The sequence below is a fragment of the Delphinapterus leucas genome, chromosome 12 (assembly GCF_059928025.1).
Source record: "Delphinapterus leucas isolate spDelLeu-1000000601 "Yukka" chromosome 12, BTC_Dleu_Yukka2, whole genome shotgun sequence".
Lineage (NCBI taxonomy): Eukaryota > Metazoa > Chordata > Mammalia > Artiodactyla > Monodontidae > Delphinapterus > Delphinapterus leucas.
Window position 1 is genome coordinate 28243772 of NC_143140.1, and position 13903 is coordinate 28257674.

The 13903-nt window shown below is 39.2% G+C and overlaps 1 long non-coding RNA gene across 1 annotated transcript; it reads right to left on the reverse strand.

The window, feature by feature from the left end:
- Window positions 1-11568: 11568 nt before the first annotated feature.
- LOC149747852 (uncharacterized) lies at window positions 11569-13537 on the reverse strand. The gene is made up of 2 exons (XR_016395149.1): window positions 13268-13537; window positions 11569-12786 (listed from the first exon to the last, which is right to left on the reverse strand). It is a non-coding gene; the product is annotated as an uncharacterized LOC149747852 (long non-coding RNA).
- Window positions 13538-13903: the final 366 nt, after the last annotated feature.

Below are 13903 nucleotides of genomic sequence, written 5' to 3' on the forward strand. Positions count from 1 at the left end.
CTTCTGCCCATTTTTGGATTGGGTTGTTTGTTTTTTTGTTATTGAGCTGCATGAGCTGCTTGTAAATTTTGGAGATTAATCCTTTGTCAGTTGCTTCATTTGCAAATATTTTCTCCCATTCTGAGGGTTGTCTTTTGGTCTTGTTTATGGTTTCCTTTGCTGTGCAAAAGCTTTGAAGTTTCATTAGGTCCCATTTGTTTATTTTTGTTTTTATTTCCATTTCTCTAGGAGGTGGGTCAAAAAGGATCTTGCTGTGACATGTCGTAGAGTGTTCTTCCTATGTTTTCCTCTAAGAGTTTTATACTGTTTGGCCTTACATTTAGGTCTTTAATCCATTTTGAGTTTATTATTGTGTATAATAATACACAATATAGTGTGTTCTAATTTCATTCTTTCACATGTAGCTGTCCAGTTTTCCCAGCACCACTTATTGAAGAGGCTGTCTTTTCTCTATTTTATATTCTTGCCTCCTTTATCAAAAATTAGTTGACCATATGTGCATGGGTTTATTTCTGGGTTTTCTATCCTGTTCCATTGATCTGTATTTCTGTTTTTGTGCCAGTACCATACTGTCTTGATTACTGTAGCTTTGTAGTATAGCCTGAAGTTTGGGAGCCTGATTTCTCCAGCTCTGTTTTTCTTTCTCAAGGTTGCTTTGGCTATTCGGGGTCTTTTGTGTTTCCATACAAATTATGAAATTTTTTATTCTAGTTCTGTGAAAAATGCCATTGGTAGTTTGATAGGGATTGCATTGAATCTGTAGATTGCTTTGGGTAGTAGAGTCATTTTCATAATGTTGATTCTTCCAATCCAAGAACATGGTATATCTCTCCATCTGTTTGTATCATCTTTAATTTCTTTGATCAGCGTGTTATAGTTTTCTGCATACAGGTCTTTTGTCTCCTTAGGTAGGTTTATTCCTAGGTATTTTATTCTTTTTGTTGCAGTTGTAAATGGGAGTGTTTCCTTAATTTCTCTCTCAGATTTTTCATCAGTAGTGTATAGGAATGCAAGAGACTTACGTGCATAAATTTTGTATCCTGGTACTTTACAAATTCATTGATTAGCTCTAGTAGTTTTCTGGTAGCATTTTCAGGATTCTCTATGTATAGTATCATGTCATCAGTGCAGTGATAACTACTTTTGATGTAAATGTATTTTGATGTATTTCCAGCCAGATTTTATCCTGGTGAAAGACATGCATATTTGGAATTTGCTAAATTTGGTAAATTTATTTAAATACTTATATATTGCTATAAAAATTTTACCAATTTTTATCCTCACTTTTTCAGTTAACATTATGTTTTGAATATTTTCCCACATTAACTACTATTGAAAATATTATTTAATACATATTTCCTTATATAGGTGGCTATAAATTTTTAAAGTCATTTTAATTTTTATTAAAGCATAATATGCAAATATTACATGCAAATATTCTACAAAATGTAATATGGCTAAATGGCATAAAGAAAGAACAATCCCTTCTCCAGTCACCTTTGGCCATTTATCCACACCTGCTTTGTCTCAAGAGGAACCACTTTCAATACTTAGATAGCAGCTTCTTTTGATATTTACCTCCATATTTACAACCAATATTAATATCCTATTATGTCTTTATTTACCAAATTTAATACTATAGTGAGGACTTTTGCCCTCTCTTTCTTCCTAATGTAAACATTTTAATTTTTAGCTAAATACAGATTCAGTGTTTTCATGATTAGTATGTGAATATTGTTCACTACTGACGTAAGTAAAGTGCTATGATTATTTTTTTCTTGTGTATTTTTTGTTTTTTCTTGGAGTTAATAATTGTCATTTTCATTTGCTTAAATTTCTTTGACATGTGTAAGTCTTCCTACTTTCCAATAGCCCTGTTAAGTGGCTTTCTATACAATTTTCCACATGATTAAACTTGTCATATAATTTATCAGTTCTATTTTATCCTGTAAAATTCCTTCTGAAGCCCTCTGACCTCCTGCTGCATTCTGGACTGCTTCTCCCTAAGCCAGCAGCCTCTAGATATTTTAAATGATGGGCTGTTATAAATTTTTAAAAAAGCATATACCTCCAATATTTTTATAATTTATTTGTTTATATCTGTTTTTCTGTAATAGTGTGTACATTATGAAACAAATAAAGAAGACATTTTAAAAGACAAACATTAAAATAAATAAAAAGAAGATATTATTTCCTTCTTGTGCCCCAAAGTTTGTCTTTTGCTCAGTGAGGGGTGAGACCTCTGCTCTAGGCTTACTGACAATAATTGTCCTGGGGCTTTCTTTTCCATCAATCTAGGAATTCCTTTTGGCTATTTCTTGTGTTGGACCTTGTTTCTTGGATTCCATGCTTCGTCTTTCTGAGTTCTCTCTGATGTTTGGATGAAGCACATCTTCTGGTAGCTTCCTAAGAAAAGGTGCATGGGAGGTTAATTTCCTGAGTTTTTGCTTGTCTAAAAATGTCTTTATATAAAAGAGTGAAGATACAAGCTACAGACTAGGAAAAAATATTTGCAAAACACCTATCTGTTAAAGGTCTTGTGCCCAAAATATACAAAGAAACTCTCAAAACTCAGTTTTAGGACAGCAAGTAATCCAATTAAAAATGGGCAGAAGATCCAAACAGACACCACAGAAGATATACAGATGTCAAATAAACATGAAAAGCTACTCAACATCATATATCATTAGGGAATTGCAAATTAAAACAATAATGAGAAGTCACTACACACCGATTTGGCCAAAATCCAAAACATGACAAGACCAAATACTGTCAAGGCTGTGGAGCAGCAGGAATTCTCATTCAGTGCTGGTGGGAATACAATATGGTATAGCTACTTTAGAAGACAGTTTGGTGGTTTCTCACAAAATTAAGCATAGTTTTAGTATACAATCCAGCAATCACTCTTGTTGGTATTTACCCAAATGAGTTGAAGATTTATGTCCACACAAAAATCTGCATAGGAATACTTATAGAAGCTTTATTCATAATTGCCCAAACTTGGAAACAACAAAGACAGACTTCAGTAGGCAAATGGACAAACAAACTGGGGAATATCCATACCATGACATATATTTAGCAATAAAAATGCCTATCAAATCATGAAAAGACATGGAGCTAACTTAAATGCTTACTGCTGAGTAAAAAAACTAGTCTCGAAAGCCTACATACTGTCTGATTCTAACTATACAACATTCTGGAAAAGGCAAAACTATGGAGGCAGTAAAAAAATCAGTGGTTGACAGGTTCAGATGGGAGAGAGGAAGGGATGGTAGGTGGGAGCATAGGAGATTTTTAGGGAAGAGAAACTACTCTACGTGATACTGTAATGGTGAATAGATAACAATATACATTTGTCAAAAATAGAAGTGTGCAACACAAAGAGTAAACCCTAATGTAAACTATGGGCTTTAGTTAATAATAATGTATCAATATTCATTCATCAATTATAACAAATGTACTGCACTAATATAAGATGTTACTAACGGGAAACTGCATGGTTGGGGTTGGTGGGGAAAAAGAATATGTGGGAACTTTGTAATTTCTGTTCATTTTTTCTATAAACCTAAAACTGCTCTAAAAAATAAAGTCTATTAATTTAAAAAAGTCTTTATTCTCACATTTGATGAATGATTTGATTTGGATAGAGAATTTGAGCTTAAAAATTTTTTGAGGCACTGCTCCATTGCCTTCTACATTCAGTGTTGCTGTTAGAAATCTCATGCCATTTTATGTTATGATCTGTGGAATAATCTGCTCCCCCCCCACCCCATTCCATCCCCCCAGAACTTTTCAAAATCTTCTCTGTTTTTAGTGATCTGAAATTTCGTAATGATGCAGGTCTTTCCTCCATTAACTTCATTGGCTTTTGTTTTTTTAAGTTATCTTTGTTGGGTATACAATCCTTGGTTTACATGTTCTTTTTTAAATATTTTATTTTATTTATTTATTTTTGGCTGTGTTGGGTCTTCATTGCTGCGTGTGGGCTTTTTCTAGTTGTGGCGAGCGGGGACTACTCTTCGTTGTGGTGTGTGGGCTTCTCATTGAGGTGGCTTCTCTTGTTGTGGAGCATGGGCTCTAGGCATGTGGGCTTCAGTAATTGTGGCACGTGGGCTCAGTAGTTGTGGCTTGCGGACTCTAGAGGGCAGACTCAATAGTTGTGGCACACGGGCTTAGTTGCTCTCCAGCATGTGGGATCTTCCTGGACCAAGGCTCAAACCTGTGTCCCCTGCACTGGCAGGTGGATTCTTAACCACTGCACCACTAGGGAAGCCCTCATTGGCTTTTTAAAACATTTTTATTGAAGATAGTTGATTTACAATGTTGTGTTAATTTCTGCTGTACAGCAAAGTGATTCAGTTATACATATATTAATTATACATTCTTTTTCATATTCTTTTCCATTATGGTTTATTACAGGATACTGAACATAGATCCCTGTGCTATACAGTAGGACCTTGTTGTTTATCCATCCTATATATAATAGTTTGCATCGGCTAATCGCAAACTTCCAGTCCTTCCCTCCCCCAACCCTCTCCCCATTGGCAACCACAAGCCTGTTCTCTATGTCTGTGAATCTGTTTCTGTTTTGTAGATAAGTTCACCTGTGTCATATTTTAGATTACATATATAAGTGATGTCATATAGTTGTCTTTCTCTGTCTGACTTTCTTCACTTAGTATGATAATCTCTGGGTCCATCCATGTTGCTGCCAATGGCATTATTTCATTCTTTCATTGACTTTTTAATCTGGAGACTCATGCCTAGTAGTCTTAGAAACTTTTTAAATATTATTCCTTTGATAATTTCCTCCTGTTTTTTCTCTTCTCTCCTATTAATCTGGACCTCTGGATTGATTCTCTAATTTTCTTATCTTTTCTCTTTCAATACATATCTCTGGTTTTTGTTACTATTGAACTCCCTGTTGTTTCCTAGACCTTATTTTCCAATCTTCTAATTGGATTTGTCATTTATGCTATCATTTTCCCTTCTCTGAAGCAATTAATGTAGTACCTTTGAAATTTTCTTCTGCTTTCTGCATTGTCTCTGTGTTCCCCATACCCCACTGATTAATTTTGGTCTCTTGTGTTGGAGGCTTTCCTCAAATGTCTGGTATAGCTTGTCTGTCCATTTGTGGTTAAGAATAGGGCACTAAAAAGCTGATTGGAACTCTGTGTGCCTATGTGGGGCTGATCAACTGGTAGATGGTGCATGAGACAATTGGTGGGCATAGAGATTTTTAACTGAACTCCCAACATGTTAGTATGTATTGTCTCTTCAGGTTCATTTCCTCTAGAGAAGGGTAATACCATCTCCTGCCTTGGGGTATAATACATGAGCCTGATGAGTTGGCAGTGGGCAAGGCTGTAGTTTCAGCATCCAGAATGCAGATTTTCACTTGGTCCCTCTGTTTTCACCTTAGTACTGGATGTGTACTGTCCTCTCTGCCTAGTTATTCTTGTCTGGAGAATGTCTAGTTCAAGTTCCCCAAATACTGTAGGGTAAAGATACTTAAATTTTCTCATCGTTGGCCAGTGAGAGCCTCTTCAGCACTACTCCTGAGTCTTTTTGACACTCTGCTAGTCTTTGGTAACATTCTTGCTATCTGTTATGACAAGATGTTCCAACATCAACTTCTATCTTCTTGAGCTGGAATTAAACATTTTCTCCAAGGATTCTTGGTTCCTGTTAGTCAAAAATGGTATTTGGAGACAAAGCCCTGGTGCTAGGATACTCATTGCTACTAAAATAATCATTGTGGTGGGCCTTTTCAATGGGCAGATCTACGAAATATTCATGTTTTTTAAGGTAAAATTAGGAACTCATAATGATATTTCCAATTCAAAATCAGGGCAAGGTTTTACTTAATATATCTGATTTTACATCTATACTTTTTCTCTTCTACACTGAGAATCCTGGCTCTCAATGTCACTGGAAAGATAGAATCAGAATGTCATATTATTGCACGTTTGTTTTTTCCCCAATGTACACACAGAAGAGTGTCAGAATATAATACAAACATTACTACCAACAAAATGATTATTGAAAATAGCTTAAGATATTTTTTGTATTTCCTTTTGTTTTTACAGTCTTTTCTATTATTTATGAACAGTCACATTATTATGCTTCAAAGTCATTTGAATTGGTTGTTTTCTGTATGTCACCAACCGAAAACACATTTGGGTTCCTTTTTTTAACTTCAAAAAGTGCTGTTTTGAAAGTTAATTTTGTTTCGTAATTTGTAAGATATTTACATGGTTCCAAAGTCAAATCCTACAAAGAAAGATATATTCAAAGAACTTTAGCCTTTATCCTGTTCTCTCAAACCTATTCCCTCTCTCTCTTTCATAAGTAACCACTTGTTTCTATTTTAGTATATATATGACTATATATTTAAATATATACATTTAAAATACATACATATTTAATATATGCATATATATGTATGAATCTATATATTTGTGTGTATATGGACACACACACACACACATATACATACAGTTGGCAATCCATACCCACAGGGTCTGCATCTGCAGAGTCAACCAACTGTGGAGTTAAAATATTTGAAAAAAATGAAAATTCTAGAAAGTTCCCAAAGCCAGACTTGAATTTGTACAACAGCCCAGACCCTTGCCATCCTGTGCTTGAATAATATGACGGTTTTCTTCTCCCTTGACTTCCCTGCCTCCAACCCATTCTGCGTTGGGTCTTCACTGCTGAACGCGGGCTTTCTCTAGTTGCAACGAGCCGGGGCTACTCTTCATTATGGTGTGCAGGCTTCTCATCACGGTGGCTTCTCTTGTTGCGGAGCACAGGCTCTAGGCGCGTGGGCTTCAGTAGTTGAGGCTCGAAGACTCAGTAATTGTGGCTCGTGGGCTCTAGAGCGCAGGCTCAGTAGTTGTGGCGCACAGGTTTAGTTGCTCTGTGGCATGTGGAATCTTCCACGACCAGGGATTGAAACCGTGTCCCCTGCATTGGCAGAAGGATTCTTAACCACTGCACCACTAGGGAAGTCCCCTTTGGTAGTTTCCTTATTTTTTTTTTTATTTAAATTTTTAAAATTTTATAATGGACTATAGTTGATTTACAACACTGTGTTAGTAATTATTAATAATGATATTTTACAAAATTCCAGCAAAGATGATTAGGTTTTTTTTGTTTGTTTTATTTACTTTTTAAATTGTTTAACATCTTTATTAGAGTATAATTGCTTTACCATGGTGTGTCATTTTCTGCTTTATAACAAAGTGAATCAGTTATTCATATACATATGTCTCCATATCTCTTCCCTCTTGCATCTCCCTCCCTCCCACACTCCCTATCCCACCCCTCTAGGTGGTCAAAAAGCACCGAGCTGATCTCCCTGTGCTATGCGGCTGCTTCCCACTAGCTATCTATTTTACGTTTGGTAGTGTATATATGTCTATGCCACTCTCACACTTTGTCCCAGCTTACCCTTCCCCCTCCCCATATCCTCAAGTCCATTCTCTAGTAGGTCTGCATCTTTATTCCCATCTTGCCCCTAGGTTCTTCTGACCATTTTCTATTTTTTCTTTTTTTTTAGATTCCATATATATGTGTTAGCATACGATATTTGTTTTTCTCTTTCTGACTTACTTCACTCTGTATGACAGTCTCTAGGTCCATCCACCTCACTACAAATAACTCAGTTTCGTTCCTTTTTATGGCTAAGCAATATTCCATTGTATATATGTGCCACATCTTCTTTATCCATTCATCTGTTGATGGACACTTAGGTTGCTTCCATGTCCTGGCTATTGTAAATAGAGCTGCAACGAACATTTTGGTACATGGCTCTTTTTGAATTATGGTTTTCTCAGGGTATATGCCCAGTAGTGGGATTGCTGGGTCATAGGGTAGTCCTATTTTTAGCTTTTGGAGGAACCTCCGTATTGTTCTCCATAGTGGCTGTATCAATTTACATTCCCACCAACAGTGCAAGAGGGTTCCCTTTTCTCCACAACCTCTCCAGCATTTATTGTTTGTAAATTTTTTGATGATGGCCATTCTGACCGGTGTGAGATGATATCTCATTGTAGTTTTGATTTGCATTTCCCTAATGATGTTGAGCATTCTTTCATGTGTTTGTTGGAAATCGGTATAACTTCTTTGGAGAAATGTCTATTTAGGTCTTCTGCCCATTTTTGGATTGGGTTGTTTGTTTTTTTGATATTCAGCTGCATGAGTTACTTGTATGTTTTGGAGATTAATCCTTTGCCAGTTTCTTCATTTGCAAATATTTTCTCCCATTCTGAGGGTTGTCTTTTCATCTTGTTTATGGTTTCCCTTGCTGTGCAAAATCTTTTAAGTTTCATTAGGTCCCATTTGTTTATATTTCCATTTCTCTAGGAGGTGGGTCAAAAAGGATCTTGCTGTGATTTATGTCATAGAGTGTTCTGCCTATGTTTTCCTCTAAGAGTTTGACGGTGTCTGCCCTTACATTTAGATCTTTAATCCATTTTAAGTTTATTTTTGTGTATGGTGTTAGGGAGTGTTCTAATTTCATTCTTTTAAATGTAGCTGTCCAGTTTTCCCAGCACCACTTATTGAAGAGGCTGTCTTTTCTCCACTGTATATTCTTGCCTCCTTTATCAAAGATAAGGTGACCATATTTGTGTGGGTTTATCTCTGGGCTTTCTATCCTGTTTCAATGATCTATATTTCTGTTTCTGTGCCAGTACCATACTGTCTTGATTACTGTAGCTTCGTAGTATAGTCTGAAGTTTGGGAGCCTGATTTCTCCAGCTCTGTTTTTCTTTCTCAAGATTGCTTTGGCTATTCGGGGTCTTTTGTGTTTCCATACAAATTGTGAAATTTTTTGTTCTAGTTCTGTGAAAAATGCCATTGGTAGTTTGATAGGGATTGCATTGAATCTGTAGATTGCTTTGGGTAGTAGAGTCACTTTCACAATGTTGATTCTTCCAATCCACGAACATGGTATATCTCTCCATCTATTTGTATCCTCTTTAATTTCTTTCATCAGTGTCTTATAATTTTCTGCATACAGGTCTTTTGCCGCCCTAGGTAGGTTTATTCCTAGATATTTTATTCTTTTTGTTGCAATGGTATGGTAAATGGGAGTGTTTTCTTAATTTCACTTTCAGATTTTTCATCATTAGTGTATAGGAATGTGAGAGATTTCTGTGCATAAACTTTGTATCCTTCTACTTTACCAAATTCATTGATTAGCTCTAGTAGTTTTCTGGTAGCATCTTTAGGATTCTCTATGTATAGTATCATGTCATCTGCAAACAGTGACAGCTTTACTTCTTCTTTTCCAATTTGGCTTCCTTTTATTTCTTTTTATTCTCTGATTGCTATATCTAAAACTTCCAAAACTATGTTGAATAATAGTGGTGAGAGTGCACAACCTTGTCTTGTGCCTGATCTTAGTGGGAATGGTTTCAGTTTTTCACCATTGAGGACGATGTTGGCTGTGGGTTTGTCATATATGGACTTTATTATGTTGAGGAAAGTTCCCTCTATGCCTACTTTCTGGAGGGTTTTTATCATAAACTGGTGTTGAATTTTGTCGAAAGCTTTCTCTGCATCTATTGAGATGATCATATGGTTCTTCTTCAATTTGTTAATATGGTGTATCACATTGATTGATTTGCATATATTGAAGAATCCTTGCATTCCTGGGATAAACCCCACTTGATCATAATATATGATCCTTTTAATGTGCTGTTGGATTCTGTTTGCTAGTATTTTGTTGAGGATTTTTGCATCTATGTTCATCAGTGATATTGGCCTGTAGTTTTCTTTCTTTGTGACATCTTTGTCTGGGTTTGGTATCAGAGTGATGGTGGCCTTGTAGATCCTTGCTAGGTAGAGTAATCTTGGTTGTAAGTTTTTCTCTTTCATCACTTTAAATATGTCTGCCACTCCATTCTTTTTTTTTTTTTTTTTTTTGTGGTACATGGGCCTCTCACTGTTGTGGCCTCTCCCATTGCGGAGCACAGGCTCCGGACGCACAGGCTCAGCGGCCATGGCTCATGGGCCCAGCCGCTCCGCAGCACGTGAGATCTTACCAGATCGGTGCACGAACCCGTGTCCCCTGCATCGGCAGGCGGACTCTCAACCACTGTGCCACCAGGGAAGCCCAGCCACTCCATTCTTGCTTGCAGAGTTTCTGCTGAAAGATCAGCTGTTAACCTTATGGGGATTCCCTTGTATGTTATTTGTTGTTTTTCCCTTGCTGCCTTTAATATTTTTTCTTTGTATTTAATTTTTTATAGTTTGATTAGTATGTGTCTTGGCGTGTTTCTCCTTGGATTTATCCTGTATGAGACTCTCTGTGCTTCCTGGACTTGATTAACTATTTCCTTTCCCATATTAGGGAAGTTTTCAACTATAATCTCTTCAAATATTTTCTCAGTCCCTTTCTTTTTCTCTTTTTCTTCTGGGACCTCTATAATTCGAATGTTGATGCATTTAATGTTGTTCCAGAGGTCTCTGAGACTGTCCTCAGTTCTTTTCCTTCTTTTTTCTTTATTCTGCTCTGCAGTAGTTATTTCCACTATTTTATCTTCCAGGTCACTTATCCGTTCTTCTGCCTCAGTTATTCTGCTATTGATCCCTTCTAGAGTATTTTTAATTTGATTTATTGTGTTGTTCATCATTGCTTGTTTCCTCTTTAGTTCTTCTAGGTCCTTGTTAAATGTTTCTTGCATTTTCTCTATTCTATTTCCAAGATTTTGGATCATCTTTACTATCATTATTCTGAATTCTTTTTCAGGTAGACTGCCTATTTCCTCTTCATTTGTTAGGTCTGGTGGGTATTTGCCTTGCTCCTTCGTCTGCTGTGTGTTTCTCTGTCTTCTCATTTTGCTTAACTTACTGTGTTTGGGGTCTCCTTTTTGCAGGCTGCATGTTCGTAGTTTCCGTTGTTTTTGGTGTCTGTCCGCAGTGGCTAAGGTTGGTTCAGTGGGTTGTGTAGGCTTCCTGGTGGAGGGGACTAGTGCCTGTGTTCTGGTGGATGAGGCTGGATCTTGTCTTTCTGGTGGGCAGGTCCACGTCTGGTGGTGTGTTTTGCCGTGTCTGTGGCCTTATTATGATTTTAGGCAGCCTCTCTGCTAATGGATGGGGTTGTATTCCTGTCTTGCTAGTTGTTTGCAATAGGGTGTCCTGCACTGTAGCTTGCTGGTCGTTGAGTGGAGCTGGGTGTTGGTGTTGAGATGGAGATCTCCGGGAGATTTTTGCCGTTTGATGTTATGTGGAGCTGGGAGGTCTCTTGTGGACCAGTGTCCTGAACTTGGCTCTCCCACCTCAGAGGCACAGCCCTGAGCACCATGAGTCTTTCATCCACACGGCTCAGAATAAAAGGGAAAACAAATAGAAAGAAAGAAAGAGGATAAAATAAAATAATTAAAAAGTAATTATTAAGAAAAAAATTTTAAAGGTAAAAGAAAACAAGGACGGACAGAACTCTAGGACAAATGGTGGAAGCAAAGGTATACAGACAAAATCTCACACAGGAGCATACACATACACACTCACAAAAAGAGGAAACGGGGAAAAAAATCATAAATCTTCCTCTCAAAGTCCACCTCCTCAATTTGGGATGATTCGTTGTTTATTCAGGTATTCCACAGATGCAGGTACATCAAGTTGATTGTGGAGCTTTAATCCGCTGCTTCTGAGGCTGTTGGGAGAGATTTCCGTTTCTCTTCTTTGTTCGCACAGCTTCGGGGTTCAGCTTTGGATTTGGCCCCGCCTCTGCGTGTAGGTCGCTGGAGGGCGTCTGTTCTTCGCTCAGACAAGACGGGGTTAAAGGAGCAGCTGATTCGGGGGCTCTGGCTCACTCAGGCCGCGGGGAGGGAGGGGCACGGAGTGCGGGGCGGGCCTGCAGCGGCAGAGGCCGACGTAACGTTGCACCAGCCTGAGGCGCGCCGTGCGTTCTCCTGGGGAAGTCGTCCCTGGATCCCGGGACCCTGGCAGTGGCGGGCTGTACAGGCTCCCGGGAGGGGAGGTGTGGAGAGTGACCTGTGCTCGCACAGAGGCTTCCTGGTGGCGGCAGCAGCAGCCTTAGCGTCTCATGCCCGTCTCTGGCGTCCACGTTTTAGCCGCAGCTCGCACCCTTCTCTGGAGCTCCTTTAAGCAGTGCTCTTAATCCCCTCTCCTCGCGCACCAGGAAGCAAAGAGGGAAGAAAAAGCCTCTTGCCTCTTCGGCAGCTCCAGACTCTTCCCCGGACTCCCTCCCGGCCAGCCATGGCGCACTAACCCCTTCAGGCTGTGTTCACGCTGCCAACCCCAGTCCTCTCCCTGTGATCCGACCGAAGCCCGAGCCTCAGCTCCCAGCTCCGCCCGCCCCGGCGGGTGAGCAGACAAGCCTCTCGGGTTGGTGAGTGCAGGTCGGCACCGATCCTCTGTGCGGGAATCTCTCCGCTTTGTCCGCCGCACCCCTGTGGCTGTGCTCTCCTCTGTGGCACCGAAGCTCCCCCCTCCGCCATCCATGGTCTCCGCCCACGAAGGGGCTTCTAGTGTGTGGAAACCCTTCCTCCTTCACAGCTCCCTCCCACTGGTGCAGGTCCCGTCCCTATTCTTTTGTCTCTGTTTATTCTTTTTTCTTTTTCCCTACCCAGGTACGTGGGGAGTTTCTTGCCTTTTGGGAGGTCTGAGGTCTTCTGCCAGCGTCCAGTAGGTGTTCTGTAGGAGTTGTTCCACATGTAGATGTATTTCTGATGTATCTGTGGGGAGGAAGGTGATCTCCCCGTCTTACTCTTCCGCCATCTTGAAGCTCCTCCCAGCCTTTGGTAGTTTCTTGAGGTACAAAAATAAAATCCATATTTCTTAACCTGTTCAGTGACCCCTCCCTGCCACTCCAGTTTTATCACCACCCTTCTGACTCATCTATGAAAACTTTTGGTTTCAATTACTGTGCTGCAATCACAGTTTTCACGTTTCCACCTTCATGTAAGCAATTTTATGTCCCTGAAATGCCCTTCTTTTCTTTTTTGGGCATGTAAATTACATAGATTTTCAAGACTGTTTTTGGTTATCTTGTAGAAGCAGAACAGGATGGACCCATCATCCAATATTTGGTTCCCACCCGAAATACGGTTTGGATGTCAAGACTGATGATGTCATGCATGCACCGAGAGGTATGTAAAGGTTTATTACTCATACACTGGAACTTTCTATGGGGAGCAAGACTGGCTCTGCTTTTACTGTGATTAGGGAGTGGGGTTGGGATAGGACAAGGGATCCCGCGTGGGCCAGGGCTTGTGTGGTTTCAACTTACTGTCAGCACCAAAGGAGGGAGCAATCCAACTTTCTTATCAGCTTGCCCAGATGTGGGGCAGTGGGGATCTGGAAGTGATGGCGGTTGTAAGCTCTCAGCTGTCATACATCAAAGATGGAGTCAGACTCTATTACAGAGACCCAGCCCACATCCCTCCACGCTCCCCAGTCCACAGTCATCACTCTTCTTCTGAATTCCTAGCATTCAGCATTGCTGCCTCATACTGCTATTTACATTTCCTGATATTTGACTTATGGAAATAAGTCTAGTTACTTTAGATTACCTCCCAAGGGTGAATCCCTCTTAATGAAAAAGAGTACAGAATAGGTACGAAGCCTTGGAAGGGGCTGCACTAGACAGGGGCCCTGAAGCTTAAGCTTTGTCAGCTGCATGGTAAATCTGCCTCTGCATTCCTCTTATGCGTTAAAAATAAACATCCAAAAATATGACATACTGTACATTTCACTTGTTATTGGTTACAGTTCTATGAGTCTGTACATATACATAGATTCTTTTTTTATTCATGAAGTTCTTTATTCACAGTAAGAATTAGTGAATAAATAAATATTGAATTTCTCACATGTAACCAGGATGTACAATAAATCTCTCTGAATCATATTCTATTTTGCGTTTAAT